The sequence below is a fragment of the Rattus norvegicus genome, chromosome 4, assembly GCF_021556685.1.
Source record: "Rattus norvegicus strain SHRSP/BbbUtx chromosome 4, alternate assembly SHRSP_T2T, whole genome shotgun sequence".
Lineage (NCBI taxonomy): Eukaryota > Metazoa > Chordata > Mammalia > Rodentia > Muridae > Rattus > Rattus norvegicus.
The window spans coordinates 1,185,938-1,209,983 of NC_141537.1; the positions used below are offsets into that span (position 1 = coordinate 1,185,938).

At 42.0% G+C, this 24,046-nt stretch overlaps 1 long non-coding RNA gene and 1 pseudogene across 1 annotated transcript; one reads left to right on the plus strand and one right to left on the minus strand.

Moving 5' to 3' along the window:
• LOC148006206 (polyubiquitin-C-like) overlaps positions 1–24,046 on the plus strand; it is a 1,402,189-nt pseudogene that overhangs the window by 1,109,182 nt on the left and 268,961 nt on the right.
• Positions 9,047–15,842, minus strand: LOC147994621 (uncharacterized). Its single transcript, XR_015686266.1, has 2 exons — positions 15,595–15,842; positions 9,047–10,796 (listed from the first exon to the last, which is right to left on the minus strand). It is a non-coding gene; the product is annotated as an uncharacterized LOC147994621 (long non-coding RNA).

Here is a 24,046-nt window from a genome sequence, read left to right on the forward strand (position 1 = left end):
GGAAGGAACACCAGTATGCAAACTCTTCCAGACCAGCTGGCAGGTAAGTGATGATATATACTAGTGCCACAGAGAACTGACGTGTTTTGGACTTCAGGGCACTGCGGCAGAGATGGGGTATCAAGGATGGTGGTTCTGTTGCAGTGTAGGGAACTGAGTTTTCCTTCAGAACATGTCCTGGATGTCCTAAAACTGTCAAACCAATAAGAGGGATATAAAAAGTATGGGGCAATGTCAGTATTGGAATCAGGGCAGCTGATAAAAGCTGAGGTAAGGTTATTGGGCAGTATCACTAGAGAGGCTGTAATTGGCAATTGTGAATTAATTTCAGACTAATTAGTTTAAAGACTGCGTAGCTAGCAGTCTTTAAAGTGACCAGGTTGGGTGCCATAAGGAGTTGGTACACCAAGGTCAGGGTCTGAATCAAAAGGCTAAATGACAAGTTAGTACCATTTGTGAGGGGGGATGTCAAGGACGTAAGGACCCTGGAGGACTGTTTGATTATTTCTCCTATTTTTCTGATATCTAGAGTTTGAGAAATTGGACAAAATTTCTCTGGATGTGGATAGTACTCACTGAAGACCCTGCTTGGTTTTTACATTAGAGCTTACCAACAACTCTTGTTTTCTACCTGGGATTCCATGGGTCTGGTATACAGAAGAACAGGGTCTGGCATTGCTGACAGAAGTGATTGGTCCTTGATCCTAACATATGTATCTGGAACGACCAATATGGACAGCCTCCATATTTGTCTGACCATTTTTTGCAATCATCTTTTGTCTGGTCAAAGAGGAAGCAGACAAAGGGAACATAATATGTAGAAGGAATGACAGATATAGGGATGACAGCAATTTGGATTGACTCCCAGCATGGAGTGGTTTCCTTATCCTATTGGGAAAGTCTGTTTATTATCAGTGGGGATTCCTTGAACCTCGAATCTCTAGATGTAAGTGATACTATGGATGGAAACGATCAGATGAGAAGCCCAGGTCTAATCCAGTGGAGTGGAGCACAGATGCTAGAGTGGAGTCTCATTCTTCTGGGATTGGGGACAAGGTGGGTGGTCTCAACATCTTGTGGAGCTTAAGAGAGCAGGGTCCATGAAGGGCCCTACCATTTAGGAGAGACAGCTAAGAGCTGCTGATCTGGAGGGGACAGAAAAACTAGGTCTGAAATGTTGATAGGTAGTGGACAGGAGACAGCGTGTGGCCTTGGTCAGTGTTGGTCAGTAGAGTTGCATAGGAGAGAAAGGGGGTGACAAAGTAATGGGGTAAGTCAATGGTCTAGGAGGGGAGCGCATTTACTTGAAAGACCAGGAATTAGTACTGACATCGATACATGAGTTTGAAAGGTGAGACAAAAATAGGTCACTTGGGGAGAGCTTGTAGCCTAAAATCAGCCAGAGGTAGGAGTTTTGCCCAATCAAAGTTCCTGTGACAGTTTGACAAGAGTGGTTTTTAGGGAGCAATTAGTTCTTTCTACCTTACCTGAAGATTAAGGGTAGTATGGAATATGAAAATGCCAGGTGATGTCTAGGGCCTTAGACAGAATTTGAGAAATTTGGGAAGTAAATTCAGGAACATTGTCTCACTGAAGGGAGGCTGAGACACCAAATAGAGGATGATTTCTTGGAAGAGGAGCTCAGAAACTGTCTGAACCCTTTTGTTAGTTGTGTGATATGCCTCCACCCACCCCAAGAATGTGTCAATCAAAACTAGGAGGTAGTTGGCACATTTGGCATGTGGGTAAAGACAAGTTGCCAGTCAGTTCCAGGAAGGGAACCTCTGGCCTGATGGGTAGAAAACGGGGTGCTACAATACCAGAGGTTGAAGTCTGACACTTGACAGACTTTGGAAGAGGCAGTGATGGATTTTAAGAAACTTAAGTCCTTAGGAGTAGGCTTCTGGTGGGTTTTAACAAAATAAGACAATGCCTTGCTATTAGGATGAAAGATGTGGCCAAAATAGGAGAGAATTTGATGAGTGTTAGGAAGTGAGAGTGGGGATGTGAATTGCAGTGTAAGAATGTCCTGGGGAGGGTGAGACATGTGTAGGCCCCTAAGGGCCGCAGTTCTGGCTGCCTCTTCAGCTCCATTGTTTCCCTTGGAGACAATAGAGTCATTCATCAGGTGGGATCGGCAGTGGACAAACCCAATAGCTGTGTCGATATGGGAGGCCTTTAGCATGGCCATAATTTTCTTTGCATTAGCTACTGATCCTCCCTTAGTCATAAGTACCCCATGCTCCTTCCAGTTAGGGGCATGGGTCAGGATGATATGGGAAGCATGTTTAGAATCTGTGTAGATGTTGAGGGATTGTCCCTGTGCCAGTTGAAAGGCATGGGTAAGGACTACTACTTCAGCCTGTTGATTGGTGGTATGAGCAGGAAGGGCCTGTGCCTCAGTGTCTGACACTATGGGGCATCTGACTCTTATGGCTCCTTCATGTAGAAAGGAGCTTCCATCTGTATACCAGGTATAGATGGTCTGAGGCAAATTGCCCTCCTGTATGTGTGAAGGGTGAGGTAATAATTCCTCTAAGGTTTTAGTGCAAGGGTGAGATAAGGAGTGATTAGTATTTGGTGGAGAAAGAAGATTGGAAAGGCAGGTGTGATTGAAAGGTTAGTGTGGAGTCTTCTATTAGTGCTACCTGAAGAGAAAGAACCTTGGAGGGAGGTAGAATCTGTAAACCTTTGAAAGGTAGGAGCTGTGACATGTTATAAGAGGAGAAGACCATTATAGGCAACCCAAATGTTAGGTTTTCTTATTCTTCAATAAGGAGTTCAGCAGCTGCTAAGGTACAAACACAAGGTGCCATCCTTGCATGGTTAGATCTAGTTTTTTTGACAGGTATGCTACAGGTACAAAGGAGGGTCCCAGTTGGTGACCTAAATTTCCAAATGTTGGTATCAGGAACTGCTTTTGCCTCCAGCAATGATGTCATCTGGTCACCTGAGCATCTGTTGTCAAGGCAACGGTCATCCATTTCCAGCATACATTTCATGTTACAGTTACACCACATTTCACATAAAAGGCAGATCCTTTCTGCCCTCTTCCACTTGTCTCTCCTCTCTTCCCTTTTTCTCCTCTCTTTCTCTCCTACCTTCTTCACCCCTTGGCCTTTGTCTCTACCATTCCAATAAACCTCTCCACGTGGAGCCCTGTTGGCCTGGTGTGGTTTGTCCAGACATGAGCCATAGAGCCTCTCTGTAAAAGACAATGTAAAAGGTGGTATGTGTATGGCTACTTAAAAAGACAACCAAAAGCCATCAGTGGCTGAACAAAGAAGAAAGTGAAAGGAAATGGATTCATGGGAATTCAATCAACCTGATAACATTTACATTTTATGCCCAGGTTTGGTGCCATAGGAGAACAGCCTATAGTATAGTTGGTGACCTCCAAAGGAGCTGGGAGTTGGGTTGAATCTTGTGAAAAGATCAAATACAGAGAACTCATTCTGAACCGAACAGATCCCATAGGATGCTTTATGCTAAGAAATATAATGTCAGTGCTGGAATATTGTTATTGGTTAAACTTAGGCTTTAATACCAAAGTACTCATTTTGGTTCAAACTGAATTTGAACACCTGCAGCGTGAAATACTGAAGAGGGCACCATCCCATATTACCCCATGTACCAGAAGGTCACATGGCACCAATGGGTCATTTGGCCCTGGTGGGCTGTTCTCATCTTGACAGACTTTCTGGCCTGTAGCTCCAGAAATCTCTTCACCCAATTTGCTAAGTTACCTTAGAAAGTCACTACCATGACAAACCTCAGATTCGAGCATCCAAATTTATCAGCTGGCTGGAGGGTGGGGGTGGGAGTGGGGCTGTACCTATCTCTGGAAATCAGTTGAGAAGCTGTGTGAAGGCAAACACCACACAAACTTATTTTAGAATTAACAGGTAATTCAATCACTGAGTACAACTACTAACATTCCTTATTAGTAAGCCATAGTAAATGAAATCCTTCAGTGGCTGACCCTGACTGATCTGAAATCTAAGTGGGAGGCTCTAGTTTATTATATCACCTATCCCAAGTTCTTCCACAATCCAAAAATCCACAGGTCCCTTTTCTCATCCTCTCTTTCTCCCTCCAACCTGGAAGTCTAACCTGGGGTTATATGTCTAGTGATTGGTGCCCTGAAATCTTTATTCATTAAGGAAAAGACCTTGCCGCAAACAGCCACCATATCAAAAACTAATCCATATGAAATAAGCATGGGCATGGTTGATGTGCATACCACAGGTCACATGGTAAGGTGGAAAGAGAAAAGAAGATCAGTCTTGGATGCTTCTGATCAAGGTAGCCTTGACTACTCAGTGGTAGTAGCAATAGAGGCTACCCAGGACAAGGTAAGGGGTGAGAACCTACACATGAACTTTTCCTCTGACTTTCACATGTGTTTCCACACAAAAGGGTGTGCATTCACACATAAATATATACACATCACACACATGCCACACACACACACACACACAACACACACACACACACACACACACACACACACACACACTCACAGACTACACAAATTAATAAAGACTGATGTGCAATAAAGACACCTAACCTGTGGGTATATACCAGCCACACTTGTATATGTGTATATATGTAGGCATGTGTTTACATATGTCTACTTGAATACTGTAAAATGTTTTTGAGTAATTTAGTAAATATGTAACTTATTTACATGTGTATATAGATGTCTGTCTGACACACAGTTTGATACACATAATAAATGCATAGGTTCTTTGTATATTTGGTTTTGTCATGGAGTATATTGGTTTCTCCATCATTGTTAATTGACAGTTTTGCTGGATAGAGTAGCCTGGATTTGTGTTCTCTTAGGGTCTGTATGACATCTGCCAAGGATCTTCTGGCTTTAATAGTCTCTGGTGAGAAGTCTGGTGTAATTCTGATAGGTCTGCCTTTATATGTTACTTGATATTTTCCCTTACTGCTTTTAATATTCTTCTTTGTTTTGTGCATTTGGTGTTTTGACTGTTATGTGATGGGACAGATTTCCTTTCTGGTCAATCTATTTGGAGTTCTGTAAACTTCTTGTTTGTTTATGGGCCTGTCTTTCTTTTCTTTAGGGATGTTTCCTTCTATAATTTTGTTGAAGATATTAACTGGACATTTATGTTGGAAATCTTAGCTCTCATCTATACTTAGTATGCTTAGGGTTGATCTTTTCATTGTGTCTTGGATTTCCTCAATGTTTTGGGTTAGGAGCTTTTTGCGTTTTACATTATCTTTGATGGTTGTGTCAGTTTTCTGTTATCATCTGCCGATGAGATTCTCTTCTCTATCTCTTGATTTCTGATTGAAAATACTTGTGTTTCTGACTCCTGATCTCCTTCCTTCTTTTTCCATCTCCAGGGTTGTCACGCTTTATGCTTTCTTTATTGTCTCTATTTCCATTTTTAATTCCTGGATGACTTTGTTCAATTCCATTACCTGTTAGTTTATGCTTTCCTGTAGTTCTTCAGGAGATTTCTGTGTTTCCTTCTTAAGGGCTTCTATTCCTTACCTCTGTTGTGCTGTACTTCTTTAAGATAGGTATTTATGTCCTACAAAGAATAATAGATCAAAAACTCAAACACAAGGAGGAAAACTAACCCTAGAAAAAGCACAAAAGTAATCTTCTTGCAACAAAACCAAAGGAAGAGAAATACACAAATATAATTCCACCTCTAACAACAAAAAATAACAGGAAACAACAATCCTATTCTTTAATATCTCTTAATATCAATGGACTCACTTCTCTAATAAAAAGACATGGACAAACAGAGTGGATACTTAAAGAGGACTCAGCATTTGCTGCAAACAGGAAACCCACATAAGTGACAATGACAGACATTACCTCAGAGTAAATTGCTGGAAAATAATTTCCCAAGCAAATGGTCCAATGAAAAAAGCTGGAGTAGCCATTCTCATATCGAATAAAATCAACTTTCAACTAAAAGTTTTCAGAAAAGATAAGGAAGGATACTTCATATTCATCGAAGGAAAAGTCCAACAAGATGAACTCTCAGTCCTGAATATCTATGCTCCAAATGCAAGGGCACTTGCATTCATAAAAGAAACCTTACTAAAGTTCAAAGCATATATTGCATGTCACACAATAACAGTGGGAGATTTCAACACCCCACTTTCATTAATGGACAGCTCATAGAAACAGAAATTAAACAGAGACATAGAGAAACTAACGTAAGTTATGAACCAAATGGACTTAACAGATATTAATAGAACATTTCATCCTAAAACAAAAGAATATACCTTCTTACAACCTCATGTTACCTTCTCCAGGACTGACCATATAATTGATCACAAAACAGACCTCAACAGATATAAGACTGAAATAATTGCATGCATCCTATCAGATTACCATGGACTAAGACTTGTTTTCAATAACAACAGTGACAGAAAGCTCACGTATACATGGAAGCTGAATAGCACTCTACTCAATGATAACTTGGTCATGGAAAAAATAAAGAAATAAATTAAGACTTTTTTGGATTTAATGAAAATAAAGATACAATGTACCCAAACTTATGGAACACAATGAAAGCAGTGCTAAGAGGAAAACTCACAGCTCAAAAAGAAATTGGAGAGAGCATACATTAGCACCTTGACAGAACACCTAAAACCTCTAGAACTAAAAGAAGCAAATGCACCCAAGAAGAGTAGAAGGCAGGAAAATGTATTAAACTCAGGGCTGAAATCAACCAAGTAGAAGCAAAAAAGGAATATACAAAGATTCCACAAAAGTTGGAGCTGGTTTTATGAGAAAATCAACAAGATAGATAATAAACCCTTAGCCTGGCTAACCAGAGGACACAGGGTGTCCAAATTAACAAATCAGAAATGAAAAGTAAGACATAACAAGAGAATCTGAGGAAATTCAGAAAATGATCAGATCCTACTACAAAAGCTCATATTCAACAATACTGGAAAATCTGTATTGAATGGACAATTTTCTAGACAGATACCAGGTACCAAAGTTAAGTGAGGATCACACAAAGCATCTAAACAGTCCCATAACTACCAAAGAAATAGAAGCGGTTATTAAAAGTCTCCCAACCAAATAAAGCCCAAGACCAGATGTGTTTAGTGCAGAATTCTATGAGACCTTCAAAGAAGATGTCATACCAATATGGTGCAAACTATTCCACAAAATAGAAAAAGAAGGAACACTACCCAATTCCTTCTATGAAACCATAATTATGCTTGTGAAAGAGCGTACCCCAAAACGGGGAGCCGCATCTCTTGCTCCAATCACGGGGTGGGGTGCCCCCAGGAATCACGAGTAGCCATTCTTGATGTAACAGCAAGAGGTAGCTTTTATTAACGGGATCCCGGGTCTTAGCGGGATCCCGGGTCGACACGTATCCCACACAGGAGACAGAGGAATCGACCCCGAGCCTCCAGACTCGGGGGTTTATATAGGGGAGGTTAGGGGCATTCGCGCGGTTACACATGATTGGTGATTTCAAATGGTGCACAGTTACTTTCGGCGCTAAATTATATCAGCAAGGAGTACATGCTCTCTAGCAGCTCGGCAGGCAGATAGGGTGGCTCATCTCACTCAGGGGGGTGAAGGAAGGGGAGGGGGTGGCTACAGATGGTCAATGTCCTTGGGGCTGATATCTGGTTTGGCAAGTCCTACCTCTGGCTCTCCCTCAGGCACGTCCAGCCCTGCACATCCGGACTCTGACAATGAGTAACCTTTTTAAAACTCTAGTTCTACACTGTTGCTACTAAATATTGGCTGCGCCCGTCCAGAAAGAGCACACCAAACCAATACCAACCTGGTTCCATGTGGTGAGAACTAATAATTCCCTTATTAAATACAAGGGGAAGGGGCCAGAGAAAGAACAGAAAAGAGAGTGAGGGTGCAGGGAGTCTGCTTTTATTTGTACTGTGAGGTAAAGATGCCCAGGTGGAGGTAAGTCTTGAGCTAAAACATCTTCTGGGACTGTATGGTGTTACTGTTAAAGGCAACACTTGATACCAACAATGCTTATACCTAAACCACACAAAAAAACCAAGAAAGAAAGAGAACTTCAGAGCAATTTCCCTTATGAATATCAAAGCAAAAATACTCAATAAAATTCTTACAAACCAAATCCAAGCAACCTTCAAAATAATAATCCATCATGATGAAGTAGATTTCATCCCAAGGATGCAGAGATGGTTCAATATATGGAAATACATCAATGTAATTCACTAGAGGGGCAGGCAGTGAAAGGTACCCTGATAGGAGATAGGTTGAATCCCCAGGACACTTAAAGGGGACTGCCAGTGCCTTCCCAATTTCCCAGGATAACAGGTCCCCCAAAGACCCCTTTATAGAGGTTTGAGACAGACCAGTCATATAGGGCAATGCTGCAAGCACTGCAGCACAGGTCATGTAGGATCAAGACAGATCAGAGGTAGAAGCAGGACCACACCTACAAATAAGTATATGAGGAGGTCTTCCCAAGCTCTCAGGACAAACCAATAGGAAGTACCTTTTGTCAGACACTGACCCATTCACAAAACTATTTAAGCACAATGAAAGGTGTGCAGGAATTATTCCATTGTCTACGAGCTTCTGTTATAAGATCTGTTACTCTGCCACTTGGAGATGAGATCTGCTCTCCAGAAATCATCACTGCCAGAATCTCCCTTGCACTCCTCACTGGCTAGTCAGTCCCCTGCTGGTTCAGCCAAGCCCAGGTAACCAAAGTGGCAGGCAGTGGGGATAAGGAGAATGACAGGCAGTTGGGGTGGCAAAAAAATGTTCCCCCTCCCTGCCTGAGATCTTTCTCCCTTTACCTGTACCCACACAGCTAGTCAGCCTGGTCAGAGATCACTGCTGAGAGCACTCTGGCACCAGAGCCCTACAATGTAGTGCTCGAACAATGATCAACAAAACTGCAGTGCAGGAAGGTGAGTCACCTCCCCCAACTCTGGAGACTAGTGAAAGATCGCACGCAGAGAGACCCTTACTCAAGTCTTGGGAAATCGCGGACCCCAGACACAGAGAGACCATTTTGGATGTAATAAGCAAAGGCGAGGTTTATTACGGAGACCTATTACAGAGATCTCCGGGCCGACACGTATCCCGCGCAGGAGACAGAGGTGTCGGCCCCGAGAGGCTGGGAAAAAGAGTATTTAAAGGCAGAGGCTGTGAGCACCAGGGGATGGGGGATGTCAAAGGGGAATGTACCACAAGTTACAAGATTGTTTTATGGCTCCAGGAGATAAGGGGACGCCAGAAGGTTTTATGGCCCCCTGGTTCCTGGAACAGAGCTACTAAATCAGGAGAAGGGTAGGGTCTGCAGGTCCTCATTATTTTTAAACGTTTGTCAAAACTGATGGAGCATTTGTATTTGAAACACCTCTGGTTAGGCTTGGGCTGCCCGGTTTCTTGAAGTGCTCTCTGCAGGACACGATGGCTGAAAAGCACAAGTAGGGGCTTATCAGGGTCTGGAGGACATCTGGTTAAAGTATGACTCTGAGTAAGCTGGGGGGACGTCTTTGGATGGTTTATGGGTCAGTCCTCGATAGCCTGAGCTGGATCCTGCATTCCTTTTTTTTATCTTTATGGCCTGCTATTCCTGGTGGCAGGGCTTAGCCCTGAGTTTGTGGCTTTTGGGGCTAACTCTTTTAGTTTTATATTTGTAAACCTAGAATTTGTATAATTTTCTTTTCATTCCCGTCTTCTCCTACTAAATAATTCTAATCTTAGAATTTTGATATCAAGTCTTATTTGGTCTCACCAGTTGTCCTAACTGACTGGTATTGTTGTCTCACAACCATCAACCGCACAGCACCCACTCAATTTTTAACAAAAGCAATTAACCTGTTTGTCACGCAGGAGCCAAAGACTAAAACCAAGAAAATTATTAATAATGGCCCAGCTGTAGCAGAGAGTAGGGTAGTCATCTAGGGAGATCTACTAAACTAGCTCTCGAACCATCTCTTATGTGTTTTTTAGACGTCTTTGTCTAACCTTTTTTTAAGTTTATTTATGGAGTCTTTAATTATTCCTGAATAAGCAACATTTTTTCAATGTAGCACACAGGCTCTTTTTTTAAGGAATATCAGGTCTAATCTTTTTCTATTTTGAAGGACTACCTCTGAGAGGGAGGTTAGGTATTCTTGGAGGTCAGCTAAAAAGTCTTTTACTCTTTTTATATCTGAGTCAATGGCAGTTCTGAATTCTCTATAAGCCTTGTATTGTAGGGCAACAGCAGATGTCCTTGTGTTGCCCTTGTAGCACCTAGATAGCCCTAGCCCTAAGTAATTCTCAACTCTTTTTTTTTTTTATATCTTATTAAGTCTTTAGCATCAGGCTTCTAATCTGGACACAATCTGAACCTATACACCAAGGTCATGATTGTCTTTTTAGAACTTTTAAACTTATATAGGTTGTGATCCCTGAGGCACAGTCCCAAGAAGTGTTAGGAGTATTAACATATGTAATGTTACATCATTTGTAATAGAAATCAAGCCTATCTCCACACCTATCTCGATGGAACCCAGGACAAACATGACTGAATTTCCCTCTAGGTCCCAGCTCTCAGCCCTAACAGCTAGTACACGGCTGGTGAGGGCTGAGAATTGACGGCTGTCAGGGTGGTCAGCAGCACCAGTGACGGTCCTTTCCAGCGAGGCTCGAGTGTCTGGGCTCAGTGTAGCTGCTTCTGACCTGGAACTGATGGGATGTCTCAGGGGTCTCCGGGGCATAGGCTGCTGTCAGCTGTGAGCAGATTTTTTTCTGTATCACCTGTAGGTCTTTTAGCCTGGCACACAAATCATTATTACTATGACATGTTGGTTCAGTAACATCATCTAATACAGTCAGGGGAGCTGAGGCCCCATATAAGATCTCAAAGGGGATAAGGCTGAATCTGGAAGGGGTATTTCTTGCTCTGAAGAGAGCAAGAGGGAAGGAGTGTCACCCAGTCTGTGCCAGTCTCCATGGTCAATTTGTTCAGGGTCTCTTTTAAATTTTTATTTATTTATTCTACCTGTCCTGAACTTTGAGGTCTGTAGATATAATGTAATTTTCAATCGACCTCTAAATACTTGGCCACACCCTGGCTTACCTTGGCAATGAAAGTAGGGCCGTTGTCTGACCAGATTACCTTGGGCATTCCAGACCTGGGGAAGATTTCTTCCAGTATCTTCTTGATGACTACCGAGGCCGTCTCTCGTTTGGTGAGGAAAGCTTCTATCTATTCCTGAAAAGGTATCTACAAGCACTAGGAGATACTTGTGATTATATTTTTCTGGTTTTATCTCAGTGAAGTTCACTTCGACTTTTTATTAAACTCTCTAGGTCTCTTTGTCTTGTTTGTTTGTTAAGCATTCACTTACTGACATATCTTATACTTTCTACTGTCTCTCTGGCTAAAATCTTAAAGTCTATTATATATATTTTAACTATTTGGACAAACTTCTTATCTCTTAAATGAGTCCATTTTTTAATTTGGCAAAGTGAGTCTTTTGTTTGTTCTTTGGGGGGTATAGCTTTCCCCTCAAGTGTGTCATTGTCCTTTTATCTTTTAAGCAACTTGGGCCTTTTCTTCTGTTGTACATTCTAAGTGGGGCCATCTCTTAGTCTAATCCCAGTTCCCAGTGGCTATTTCTTGTAGGCCTGTAACCAGGATAGGCTTCTGTATAGCCATTTTCCGAGCCACTTTATCTGTTTTGTTACTGTTCCATGTCACTGAATCTCTTCCCTCCCAATATCTTGAGCAATGAATAGTACTCACAGTTGTTGGCTTCATCAGGGCATCTAAGAGATGGCAAAGACATCTGTGGCGCTGATGTGCTGGGGGGTAGAGGTTCAGCCATCCCAGATGACATTGTGTTGTCCACCATGGCAGCACCCACTTGTCTCTGACCTTTATTCATGAAGAGAACTGTTCCCGTCTGTGGACAAGCTCCTCGGCTTTCAGCAGGGGTCAATCAGCCAGTCACAGAGGTCTTTCCTCCACCCATGGGCTTCTGTCAGTGTTTGACACTCGTGCTGTGGTGGCTCCAGGTCCGGATTGGGCAGCAAGGTGACCAGATTGTCCCCAACCGGTGGAGAATCTAGTCCATGGCAGCTGACTAGTGGTCCCATCTTTTGGGACACTCTATCAGCCACTCTATCACAGTTTAAGTCCTGGATTGGGTGATAATTGTCAGTGCCCAGCTGGCAGGAGTGATGTGTTCCAAGCAGAAAAGCACTAAGCCATTCATCTCCCAGCATCAGTTACTGGTGTACTGAGACAGGTCTTAAGCTCCACATACACAGTCTATAGATATGTATATACATGGCCTCATCCAGCCATTTTAGCCCACACAAGCCAATTTGGAGAGCAATTTTCTCATGAGCAAGGGATAGGGGCAGTCAGGGATGACCATGAATTAGTGGGTGGGTTACCCGGCCCACACCAAGGTCCACTGTTCTTCGGGCAGTCCATAAGTATTGTTCGTTGTCAGTAGCTCCTTGCACTCAAGGTTTTTGGATATTGGCCCACTGGGGGGCATAGGAGCACAGAGCATTGGGTCCCTGTCCAGCACTCTAGCACCAAGAAGCTCTCCAGTGGCCCCTCTTGTTCTTTCTTGGGCAGTGTCTGACCCAGTGTCCTTTTTCTTCGTCTTAGGCACACTGATCTTTAGCCAGGAATTCTCTTCTGTTGCCAGGTACTATCTTCCTAGGTTCCCTAATTACTGTGGCCAGTATATGTTCCTCTCTCGTCTTTTATCTCTCTTTAGCTCTCTAACTTCTTCTTCTTTTTGTCTCTTTTCTTTTCTAGCTTTCTGTTCTTTTTACCTCTTTCTTTTTTAACCTTATTTTTTCTGTAACTTATATTAACTCTCAGCAACTTAACTTAACCCTTTAAATTTTTGTAACTTTTTCTTCATATCCTTTTTTTATCTTAGCCAGATTGGTGGGGCATTTTCTAGCCCCTCAGAGACCCACCCTTGGAGCCTGGCGGCAGACCTGGAGCACTCCCTACCTTCAGGCGTCTGAAGAGAGCAGGCAGAAGTGAGGGCCTTCTATCGTGTCTGGAACATTTTTTTTTTCTGGCCTCTAGTAGGATTCCGTCTTTTCTCGGTGGTAAAGAAGACCTGTAACAGTTACTAACAAGAATCTCAAATGGGATGGTGAGAAAACAAGGGAATCTTGAGGATAGAGGTCCACTGAAGAGGGCAAATAGCATTTAGTCACACAGCTAAGCCAGGGGGCTTTCTTGGGACAAAAACACCTTGTGTCTGTGAAACAGAAAAGTGAGCAGAGGGGCAGTCTATCTGTTACCGGTTGTCTCTCTGGACTTAGATTTTCCCTTAAGGAGTACCTTCCTTTAGTGTCAGCTCAGTGGCTTTATCACTCAAGAGACCCATCCTCTGAAGGACACTAGGCTTCTAGTAAGAACTAATAACAAAAGGATGGAGAGACGGTAGAACCTGGGTGTTAGATACTAAGCAGCTGACAAAAGAATTGTAACCAGTTTACCTGGGGCTTTCAGGACCTCAGTAGCAGCCCTTTACCAAACTTTCTCAGTGGGCTAAAGGCCCATGGAAAAGAAAACATTAATCCTGACCTTCGCCACAGCCAAAGTCTGAATTCTAAATCTTGACTGGCAAAACAAAACAAAGTTCTTTACAGTTTGTTGTAGATTCTTTGAAACTATTTTAGGGGCTTCTCTGTCCCCCAACCTGGGACATTTCGACCATAGGGGCAGGAACTGGCTGCTGTGGGGATAGGATCAAAGGCATTCTCCATGCTAATGATGACCAGTGAGAAAAGTAATTTAATGTTGGAGACTGGCTCCTCTCTTGGAATAGGGCCAGCAGATAAGGCAGGCTCCTTAAAGAACTTCTCCTAATGAGCACCCTCTTTCTGTGAGCAAGAGTTGAAGGTCTGGTCACTAAAAGCAGAAATTCCTTTCTTGTTCTTGTTTTCTTTAGAGTCCTCTCCCACCTCACTCTCAGCCTTTTTAGATTATTCTTCATGTAGCATTTTTAACACAGCCTGTCCCTTTTTTATAGCCTGTTGACAGCATTTCTGATCTTTTAGCCATACCGGCTGAAACTCCGCCTTTAAGATTCCTTGTTCCCAGGCAAAATTTAAATCTTCCCCAGCTTATCACAGCTGTCTACCGGGAGATTCCCAGAGATAGCGAACCAAGGTGTAGCAATTCACTAAGAAATCTCTCTATAGTTTTTCTTTTTACCTTAAGCCTTTTCCTTTTAAACAGCTCCTGAAGAGCCAGAAAAATTGGGTGAGACTTGAGAAGTCCCCATGCTCGCTGTAGCAGCTCCGCAGCTAATTTCGCTCCCCCCTACTGTGTGTTGCTAGCACAAGCACAGATAAAACACTATGTTTTAAAAAATTAACGTTGGCTATCAACCAACACACCGCCACTAGAGCGGGGTCCATAAAATTAACTTTCTTACTCACTATACTTGTTTCATACCGGAGGCCTAATCTGGGGAACTTTTTTATTTACGAGAGGTTTTTTCCTCAAGGTTTTTGTTAATGTCTGTTTACACAACTGTTAACAGCAGCTAGGCTGCTCAAGGGGAGTAAAGGGAGGGGCCTCTCTCCTTGGGGAGGAGGCTCAAGAGAGAAAGACAAAACTCCCTGGCAGAAAACAATTTCTCTCAAGCAAATTATTTTTAACTTTTAACTTAAGCACCAAGAGGACCAAGTAAAACTCTTTGACGAACAAAGCAAACAGTTTCATGATTTCAAACACAGTCGTCAGTCCAAAATTCAAACACAGTCGTCAGTCCAAAATTCAAAAACGAAACAAAAGCCAAAAAGACACTCGACAATACCACAGAAAACAAGCCAGACAAACAATACCAAGACAAAGCATCTTATAACCAACTTTCACAGATGCCTGGTACCTTCAGTACGTGGCCCAAACTGCAGCTTAACCTTAGCTGCTTTTGGGATGAGATGGACCATCTGATTCCACCTCCCAACAGGATTCCAGAGTGTCCTCTTGTCCTAACGACCAAGCACACTTGTCCGTGCCTATATTTAAATAGGCAGCCGAACTCGACCTCTGACGGAGTGGGATTCCTCGTCCACTCCCGCCTAGGTAAAAGGAGCATTCCATCTCCTTTGTTCCAGAAAACCAGAGTCAGGTCCTCCTGACTGTCCATAGCCGGGCTCTCTCGACTGTTCTCCGCCCGTGGAACGTCTTCCAGGGGCTGCAGCCTTGCGGGCCCGGGGCGTCCCCCCTTCCGCAGCCAGGGGGTCCTCACGGACCACAAAGGCAGCTGCACTGAGTGGGGATACACATCCACTCTCCTACAGGGCAGGAATACACATCCACCCTCCTAGCACAGGGCAGGACTACACATCCACCCTCTCAGCACAAGGCAGGAATACCCATCTGCCCTCTTACCACAGGGCAGGAATACCCATCTGCCCTCTTACCACAGGGCAGGAATACCCATCTGCCCTCTTAACACTGACCAGTATTAAGACACACATATATACACACACGGCGGAACCAAAACAGAGACAGACACAGACTGACAATTGCGGCGCCGCTCACACAGAAACACTCAGACAAACATCCAACTCACCTCCAAGGGGTCTTCAGAGTCTGGGGTGGTCGCGAAGATCCCGGACGAGCCCCCATAAATATGAAAGATCCCACGCAGAGAGACCCTTACTCAAGTCTTGGGAAATCGCGGACCCCAGACACAGAGAGACCATTTTGGATGTAATAAGCAAAGGCGAGGTTTATTACGGAGACCTATTACAGAGATCTCCGGGCCGACACGTATCCCGCGCAGGAGACAGAGGTGTCGGCCCCGAGAGGCTGGGAAAAAGAGTATTTAAAGGCAGAGGCTGTGAGCACCAGGGGATGGGGGATGTCAAAGGGGAATGTACCACAAGTTACAAGATTGTTTTATGGCTCCAGGAGATAAGGGGACGCCAGAAGGTTTTATGGCCCCCTGGTTCCTGGAACAGAGCTACTAAATCAGGAGAAGGGTAGGGTCTGCAGGTCCTCATTATTTTTAAACGTTTGTCAAAACTGATGGAGCATTTGTATTTGAAACACCTCTGGTTAGGCTTGGGCTGCCCGGTTTCTTGAAGTGCTCTCTGCAGGACACGATGGCTGAAAAGCACAAGTAGGGGCTTATCAGGGTCTGGAGGACATCTGGTTAAAGTATGACTCTGAGTAAGCTGGGGGGACGTCTTTGGATGGTTTATGGGTCAGTCCTCGATAGCCTGAGCTGGATCCTGCATTCCTTTTTTTTATCTTTATGGCCTGCTATTCCTGGCGGCAGGGCTTAGCCCTGAGTTTGTGGCTTTTGGGGCTAACTCTTTTAATTTTATATTTCTAAACCTAGAATTTGTATAATTTTCTTTTCACTAGCAACCTATCTTTTCCTGCTGAGTTTTCAGTCAGCACCATCTCAAGCTTAGGTCAAGCTGAAGGGGCAACTGAAGGCTCCTGGCCAGAGCTACTCTCTGGAGTTGGCTGAAGGTCCCTCTAGCCCCTGTCTAAATCCTGACAGCCTGCAAAACAGCCTGCAATTGGTTTTGGCAGACTCCCTATCTAACCTGGTAACGCAGCAGACACATAAAGCCACAGGGCACCTAGTTCTTTAATCTGCAGAAAGGCTTAACGTTTTGGACTTCTGTGGAATCCCCCAAAGCTGATAGGCCAAGGGAATGTCCCCATTGGACAAACCATTTCTCCTCTTTTCTGTAACAGACAGTTCACCAACACACACAAAAACACAACATTAAAAAAAATTCCTCAGTTCCTGCACTCGCCCCCCCCCCAGCAGTGTTCTTGCAGCTTTCCACAGCCCAACACCCACCCTGTGGCAGTGTGGGGTAAGTGTGCTCAAACTTCTAAGTCTTGTATCACCTTGGGGATGTGCCCTGTGGCTGAGCTGATGCAGAAAACCTCCAAGGCTTCACAGGAGACACTAAACAGACTGTCTGCTCTACCCTCTCCCCCCCTGTGCAGGACTCCATTAAAAAAACAAAGGAGCTTCCACCTGCCTCTCCCCTTACTCCACCTCCCCCCATCCAACTAAGGAGATCTCTTCTTAAAGGTAGTTGTTAAAACAGCCAACCAGATAAAGACCACATTAGGACAGAAGATATCACCTATAAAGACAATGGAATACCCAAGGAGACCCAGAACCCCCCCTCCCAATCACCGCCAATTCTAAGGGCCACTGTTGACAGCACACCTAAAAGCTCTAGAACAAAAAGAAATAAATAAACCCAAGAGGAGTAGAAGGCAGGAAATAATCATAATCATAGCTGAAATCAACCAAGTACAAACAAAAATGAGTATACAAAGAATCAGCAAAACCAGGAGCTGGTTCTTTGAGAAAATCAACATGATAGCTAAACCCTTAGACTAACCAGAGGTCACAGACAGTGTATCCAAATTAACAAAATCAGAAATGAATAGGGAGGCATAACAGCAGCATCTGAAGAAATTAAAAAAAAATTACATCCTACTACAAAAGCTTATATTCAACAAAACTGGAAAATCTGGAGGAAATGGACAGTTTTCTAGACGGATACCAGGTACCAAAGCTAAATCAGGAACAAATAAACCATCTAAACACCCCCATAACTCCTAAAGAAATAGAAGCACTTATTGTTATTAAGAGTCTCCCAACCAAAAAGAGCCCAGGTCCAGATGGATTCAGGTCTGAATTCTACCAGAGCTTCACAGAAGACCTCATACTAATACTGTTCAAACTATTCTACAGAATTGAAACAGATGGAACACAACTAAATTCCTTCTATGAATTAATAATTGTATAATAAGATTATACAATTAATCTTATACTGAAACCACACAAAGACCCAACCGAGAAAAAGAAGTTCAGACCAATTTCCCTTATGATTATTGATGCAAAAATACTCATAAATATCTTACAAACGGAATCCAGGAACACATCGAAATGATCATCCATCATAATCAAGTAGGCTTCATTCCAGGGATGCAGGGATTGTTTAATATACGAAAATCCATCAATGTAATCCACTATATCAACTAACCCAATGATAAGAATGACATGGTCATTTGATTAGATGCTGAAAAAGCGTTTGACAAAGTTAAACACCCCTTCATGATAAAAGTTCTGGAAAAATCAGAATTTCAAGGCCCATATCTGTACATAGTAAAAGCAAACCAGTAGCTAAGATCAAACTAAATGGAGAGAAAATTGAAGCAACCCAACTAAAATCAGGAACTAAACAAGACTGCCCACTCTCTCCCTTCTTATTCAATCTAATAGTCGAAGTCATAGCCAGAGCAATCAGACAGTGAAAAGAGGTCAAAGGGATACAAATTTGAAAGGAAGAAATCAAATTATCACTATTTGCAGAGGATTTAATAGTATAATTAAGTGACCCCAAAAGTTACACCAGAGAACTACTTAACCTGATAAACAACTTCAGCAAAGTGCTGGGGTATAAAATTAACTAAAACAATTCAGTAGCCTTCTTCTACTCAAAGGATAAACAGGCTGAGAAAAAAATTAAGGAAATGACACCCTTCACAATATTCCCAAGTAATATAAAATATCTTGGTGTGACTTTAACCAATCAAACGAAAGATCTGCATGACAAGAACTTCAAGTCTCTTAAGAAAAAAATTGAGGAAGAACTGAGAAGATGGAAAGGTCTTCCATGCTCATGGATTGGCAGGATTAATATAGTAAAGATGGCCATTTTGTCAAAAGCAATCTATAGATTCAATACAATCTCCATCAATATCCCTACTCAATTTTTATAGAGATTAAAAGAGCAATTTGCAAAACCCAGGATAGCGAAAACTATACTCAACATTAAAAGAACTTCTCTGAGAATCACCATTCCTGACTTCGAGCAGTATTACCAAGGAATCGTCATAAAAACTGTATGGGATTGGTACAGAGACAGACAGATAGATCAGTGGAATAGAATTGAAGACCCAGAAATAAACCCACACACCTATAGTCACTTGATCTTTGACAAAGGAGCTAAAACCAACCAATGGCAGAAAGATAACATTTTCAACAAATGGTGCTGGTACAATTGGAGGTCAGCATATAGAAGAATGCAAATTGATCCATTCTTATTACCATGTAGAAAGCTTAAGTCCAAGTGGATCAAGGCCCTCCACATCAAACCAGATAGACCCACACTAAGAGAAGAAAAAATGAGGAAGTGTCTCGAACTCATGGGCACTGGGCAAAATTTCCTGAACAAAACGCCAATGGCTCATGCTCTAATTTCAAGAATCGACAAATGGGTCCTCATAAAGCTGCAAAGCTTTTGTAAAGGAAAAGACACTGTCAATAGGATGAAATGGCAACCAACAGATTGGGAAAAGACCTTTACCAATCCTACATCAGATACAGGCAAAACATACAAAGAACTCAAGAAGTTAGAATCCAAAGAGTGAAATACCCTATTAAAAATGGGGTACAGAGCTAAACAAATCATTCTGAGCTGAGGATTATCGAATGACCAAAAAACAGCTAAAGAAATGTTCAACATCCTTAGTCATCAGGGAAATGCAAATCAAAACGACCCTGAAATTTTACCTCATCATTCAGAAAACCTTAAATATAAAACTCAGTTGACAGTGAAAGACCCACCCCATGAGTCTTAACTCAAAGCTGCAACAGGCTTGAACGAGCCCAGGCACGCTCAGATACCTAGGCCCTAGTCACCGTTAAAACTAACAGACCATAAAAGGAAAGGAATACAGAACAGACTAGGATTATGGGATTTGACTCACAGGCCACCTGGCAGGAAGGGATAAGCCCCTAGCCCCCGACATTCAGGTCGTCCCAGCCCGCATGTACTCTCTTACCCTGTTACAACCTCATTCGAATATGATTCAAACCTGCCAATGTGTGTAGCTATACCTTATTACCTCATCATGTGAAATAACCAATCATATGTGAACATGTCTATATGCCTCGTTTAAATCCACCAATCCCCATAACTATGCATCTGCTTCTGTATGCCCGCTTCTGCTTCCCCAAACCCTATAAAAGCCCCGTGCTGGAGCTGCTGGGCACACAAGTCCTCCAAAGAGACTGTGTGCCCGCAGGTACCTGTGTTTTCCAATAAACCCTCTTGCTGATGGCATCCGAGTGGCCTCGGCTCGGTTTTTGGGTGCTTGGGGTCTCTCCTGAGGGAATGGTCCTCTCCGGAGGTCTTTTAACAGCAGATGCTGGGGAGGATGTAGAGAAAGAGGAACACTCTTCCATTGTTGGTGGGATTGCAAACTGGTACAACCACTTTGTAAATTAGTCTGCAGTTTCCTCAGAAAATTGGAGATTGCACTACCTGAGAACCCAGCTATACCTCTCTTAGGCATATACCCAAAAGATGCTCCAACATACAACAAAGACACATGCTCCACTATGTTCATATCAGCCTTATTTATAATAGCCAGAAGCTGGAATGAACCCATATGCCCTTCAAAAGAGGAATGGATTAAGAAAAGTGGTACATCTACACAGTGGAGTACTACTCAGCTATCAAAAACAATGACTTCATGAAATTCATAGGCAAATGGAATGAACTAGAAAATATCATCCTGAGTGAGGTTACTCAATCACAGGAAAACACACTTGGTATGCACTCATTGATAAGTGGACATTATCCAAAAAGCTTGAATTACCCAAGAGGCAATCCACAGACCACAGGATGCTCAAGAAGAAGGATGACCAAAAATCAGATGCTCCCACTCCTTCTTAAAAGGGGATATATCTATATCTATATCTATATCTATCTATCTATCTATCTATCTATCTATCTATCTATCTATCTATCTATCTATATATGTATATATATCTATATATCTATATCTATATATATGTGTGTGTGTTTGTATGTGTGTGTATGTATATATGTGTATATATGTGTATATATATGTATATGTATGTGTATATATATATGTATACTTGATAAGATTGATGAAGTTATAAAATGCATCTTGAAAGGAGCCGGATATAGATCTCTCCTGAGAGACACATCCAGAGGATGTCCAATACAGAGGTCAATGCTAGCAGCAAACCACTGATCTGAGAACAAGACCCTTGGAGGGAATTAGACGAAATATTGAAACAGTTGAAGGAGCATGCAACCCCATCAAAACAACAATGCCAACCAAATAGAGCTTCCAGGGCCTAAACCAGTACCGAAAGACTATACATGGAATAATCCAGGGCTCCAACGGCATATATAGCAGAGAATAGACTTGTTGGGGCACCAGGGGAAGGGGAAGCCCCTGGTCTTGCCAAGGTTGGACTACCAGTGCAGGGGAATATGGGGGGGGGTGATAAAGTGGATGTATAGGGGGAATACCTGTGTGGGGGAGGGGGAGGGGAGAGAATGGGGGCTTATATACAGGAAATTGGGAAGGGGAATAATGTTTGAAATGGAAGTAAAGAAATACATCTAATAAAAATTTTTAAAAAATTAAAATTTAGGAACCAAGAAGATGCCAAAGCCAGTTCTAGCTATAATGTTTAGGTCCTGAGATGGAGAAGGGGAGTTAACAAAAGTGAAGACACTGACCACCTTTTGATTTTCAGGCAAGTGGCCACAAATAACTTGAGCCTTCTATATTTATACAATGACAATTGAGCTTACCCAAGCAGTGATATCATTGCTTAAATTATTAAAAGAAATCATAATATCCACATTTCAAAAGCTCTATCTTTACACAAATCCCCCAATAGTTCCCCTTCCTCCTTCTCCCATTCCTTGGATCAGTCACCACCTAAACTTATTTTGCATTAAAAAGCACAAATTCAGCAAGACAAAAGAGATGACTGGGCAGGCTTGTCCTATAAACAGGAAGACATACTGGTGTGGTAGCAAACATGGTTACATAGTTATGCATGGTGAGAGGCCGAATTAAACATTTGTTGGTAAACTATACCTAGTTATTATCTCCTATAATAATTCCCTTTTAATTGCAGACAGACAAGTTCATTTTACAAAGCAGATCTTCTAGACATCTTTCTAATATATAGATCTTTGTAAGATGTAATCATTCTAAGAGCCATTTTCAAGTCTCTATCAATCCAACATAATCTCTGCATTTTCCATGTCTCCACTGATCAGATATAGCTTCTTAAAAACAGTTATGTAAGCAGGACCTCTCTCCACAACTGACACAGACTTGCTCAGTGTGACTGGGTACTTCTCTAAAGATATGATTATAAGTCTCAAATTCCCAGGATTTATAGTAACATCTGGAGGATTGATAGATACAAAAAAGGTGAAGAACATTTTATCCCTTGAAAGAGTTTTGAGAAAAATGTAGAATCATCCACAGTGACTTAGTCTGTGTGACTCCAGATGGCCTTGTCCATGACTGATGAAGTGCTACAGTTTTGATAATGACTATATGCAGTACAATGAAGGAATGGAGAGCTTGTAGGGCATGCAAACTTGGTACTAAATATAAAGGCCACCAAATTTACCTTGTCAACTGAGAAGTGGTTTCCATGGAATTGCCACAGTAGAATCCTGTCACTGAAGCACTCATATGCTATTCCTTGCAGCAGCTACATGGCCACTGCCAGAAAGAGGTAGCAACTCTGCTAAATTATTTCTGATACATGCATGAGGATCTGAGTGCAGTCTCCAGAGAACATGTAAAAAGTCATGGGACTGTGTTCCAAGCTAATCATCCTGGTGCCTGTGAAATGGAGAAGAAAGAAACCCTGTGGCTTGACAGAGCCCCAGTCTAGCTAAATTGGTAATTCCATGGTCAGCTTGAGACCATGTCACAAAATCAATACAGTAGAGAGTGACTGAGAATGATACCCAGTATTGACCTTTGACCTCCTTATTCACACCTGTGGACATGCAACTGCATGCACATGTGCCCCCACACAAACATGTACACACAAAGTACTGTGACCTTATAAGCAGACTCAAGCCTCTTTAGAAAGTTTCATGTCATTTTTTACCCTGCAACATCTCTCATACAGCACACTGTTCCTTATTGTTTGCACTTTATCTTTTTTTAGTTTTAGATATATTATGCCCATTGTCTATCATAATGAATTTCATCTTTAAAAATAACCTCAGAATCATTATATTCATTCAGCCTCCTTGTCTTTAGGCAACAGAAATAATTTTTTTAACTTATTTTTACAGGAGACTGGAGAGATGACGGAGAAATTAAGAACATGTACTACTTTTGAAGAAGACCCATGTTAGATTCAAAGAACAAGATGACTCATAATCACGGGTAATTTCAGTTTCAGGGACCCAATACCCTTCCTTTTCTAGCCTCCACAGGCAACCCTATACATGCAAATACTCACACATAATTTAACAAAGACACACCCCGCCACATACACACGTTTACAATTTAAATTATTTTCTGGCCTTATTATTCTTTTTACTAGGACAAGGAGGGTAAAATTATTCAATCTACTTCAAATTTCTGAAGGGGAACATTTTGCCTTCTCGATAGGAGACAAACCGCACCAGATTTAGAGGCATGTAAATCCAAGTTGACAAAAGTGTCCATCATATACATTAATGTGCCTTTTGAATTGTCTTTTACTTTTCCATAATGGGTATTGCTTACAATTGTGTTGCTGCAGATATGGTTTTACCACAGGGTTCTTTGATGCTCTGAGCTGCTTTGATTTTAATTTCTGCTCCTCTCTCAATTACCTTCTCGCCCTACATTGTTATTCTATCTTATCATTCATTTTATAACATCCATGCTCCATAAATTTGAAGAAGATAACAATGGCTGCTTAAAGTATACTTCTTTTACTTATAGTCACTCTATTGAAAAACATAGACTTTTGCCTTTAATTGTTGTTTTGTTTCTTTGACAAGAAACAAAACAAGCTTTTTACACAAAAAGCTTTACACAAGCTTTTTCCTTGAGTATAATAATATTGTTTTACTCTTTTAAATTTATCCTTTCCAAGGAAGACAGTAGAAAACTTGTGGGTGTGCTTTGTAAATGAATATGAGGATGATCCCCCTTGTCTATATTTTGATGTCTTCTAC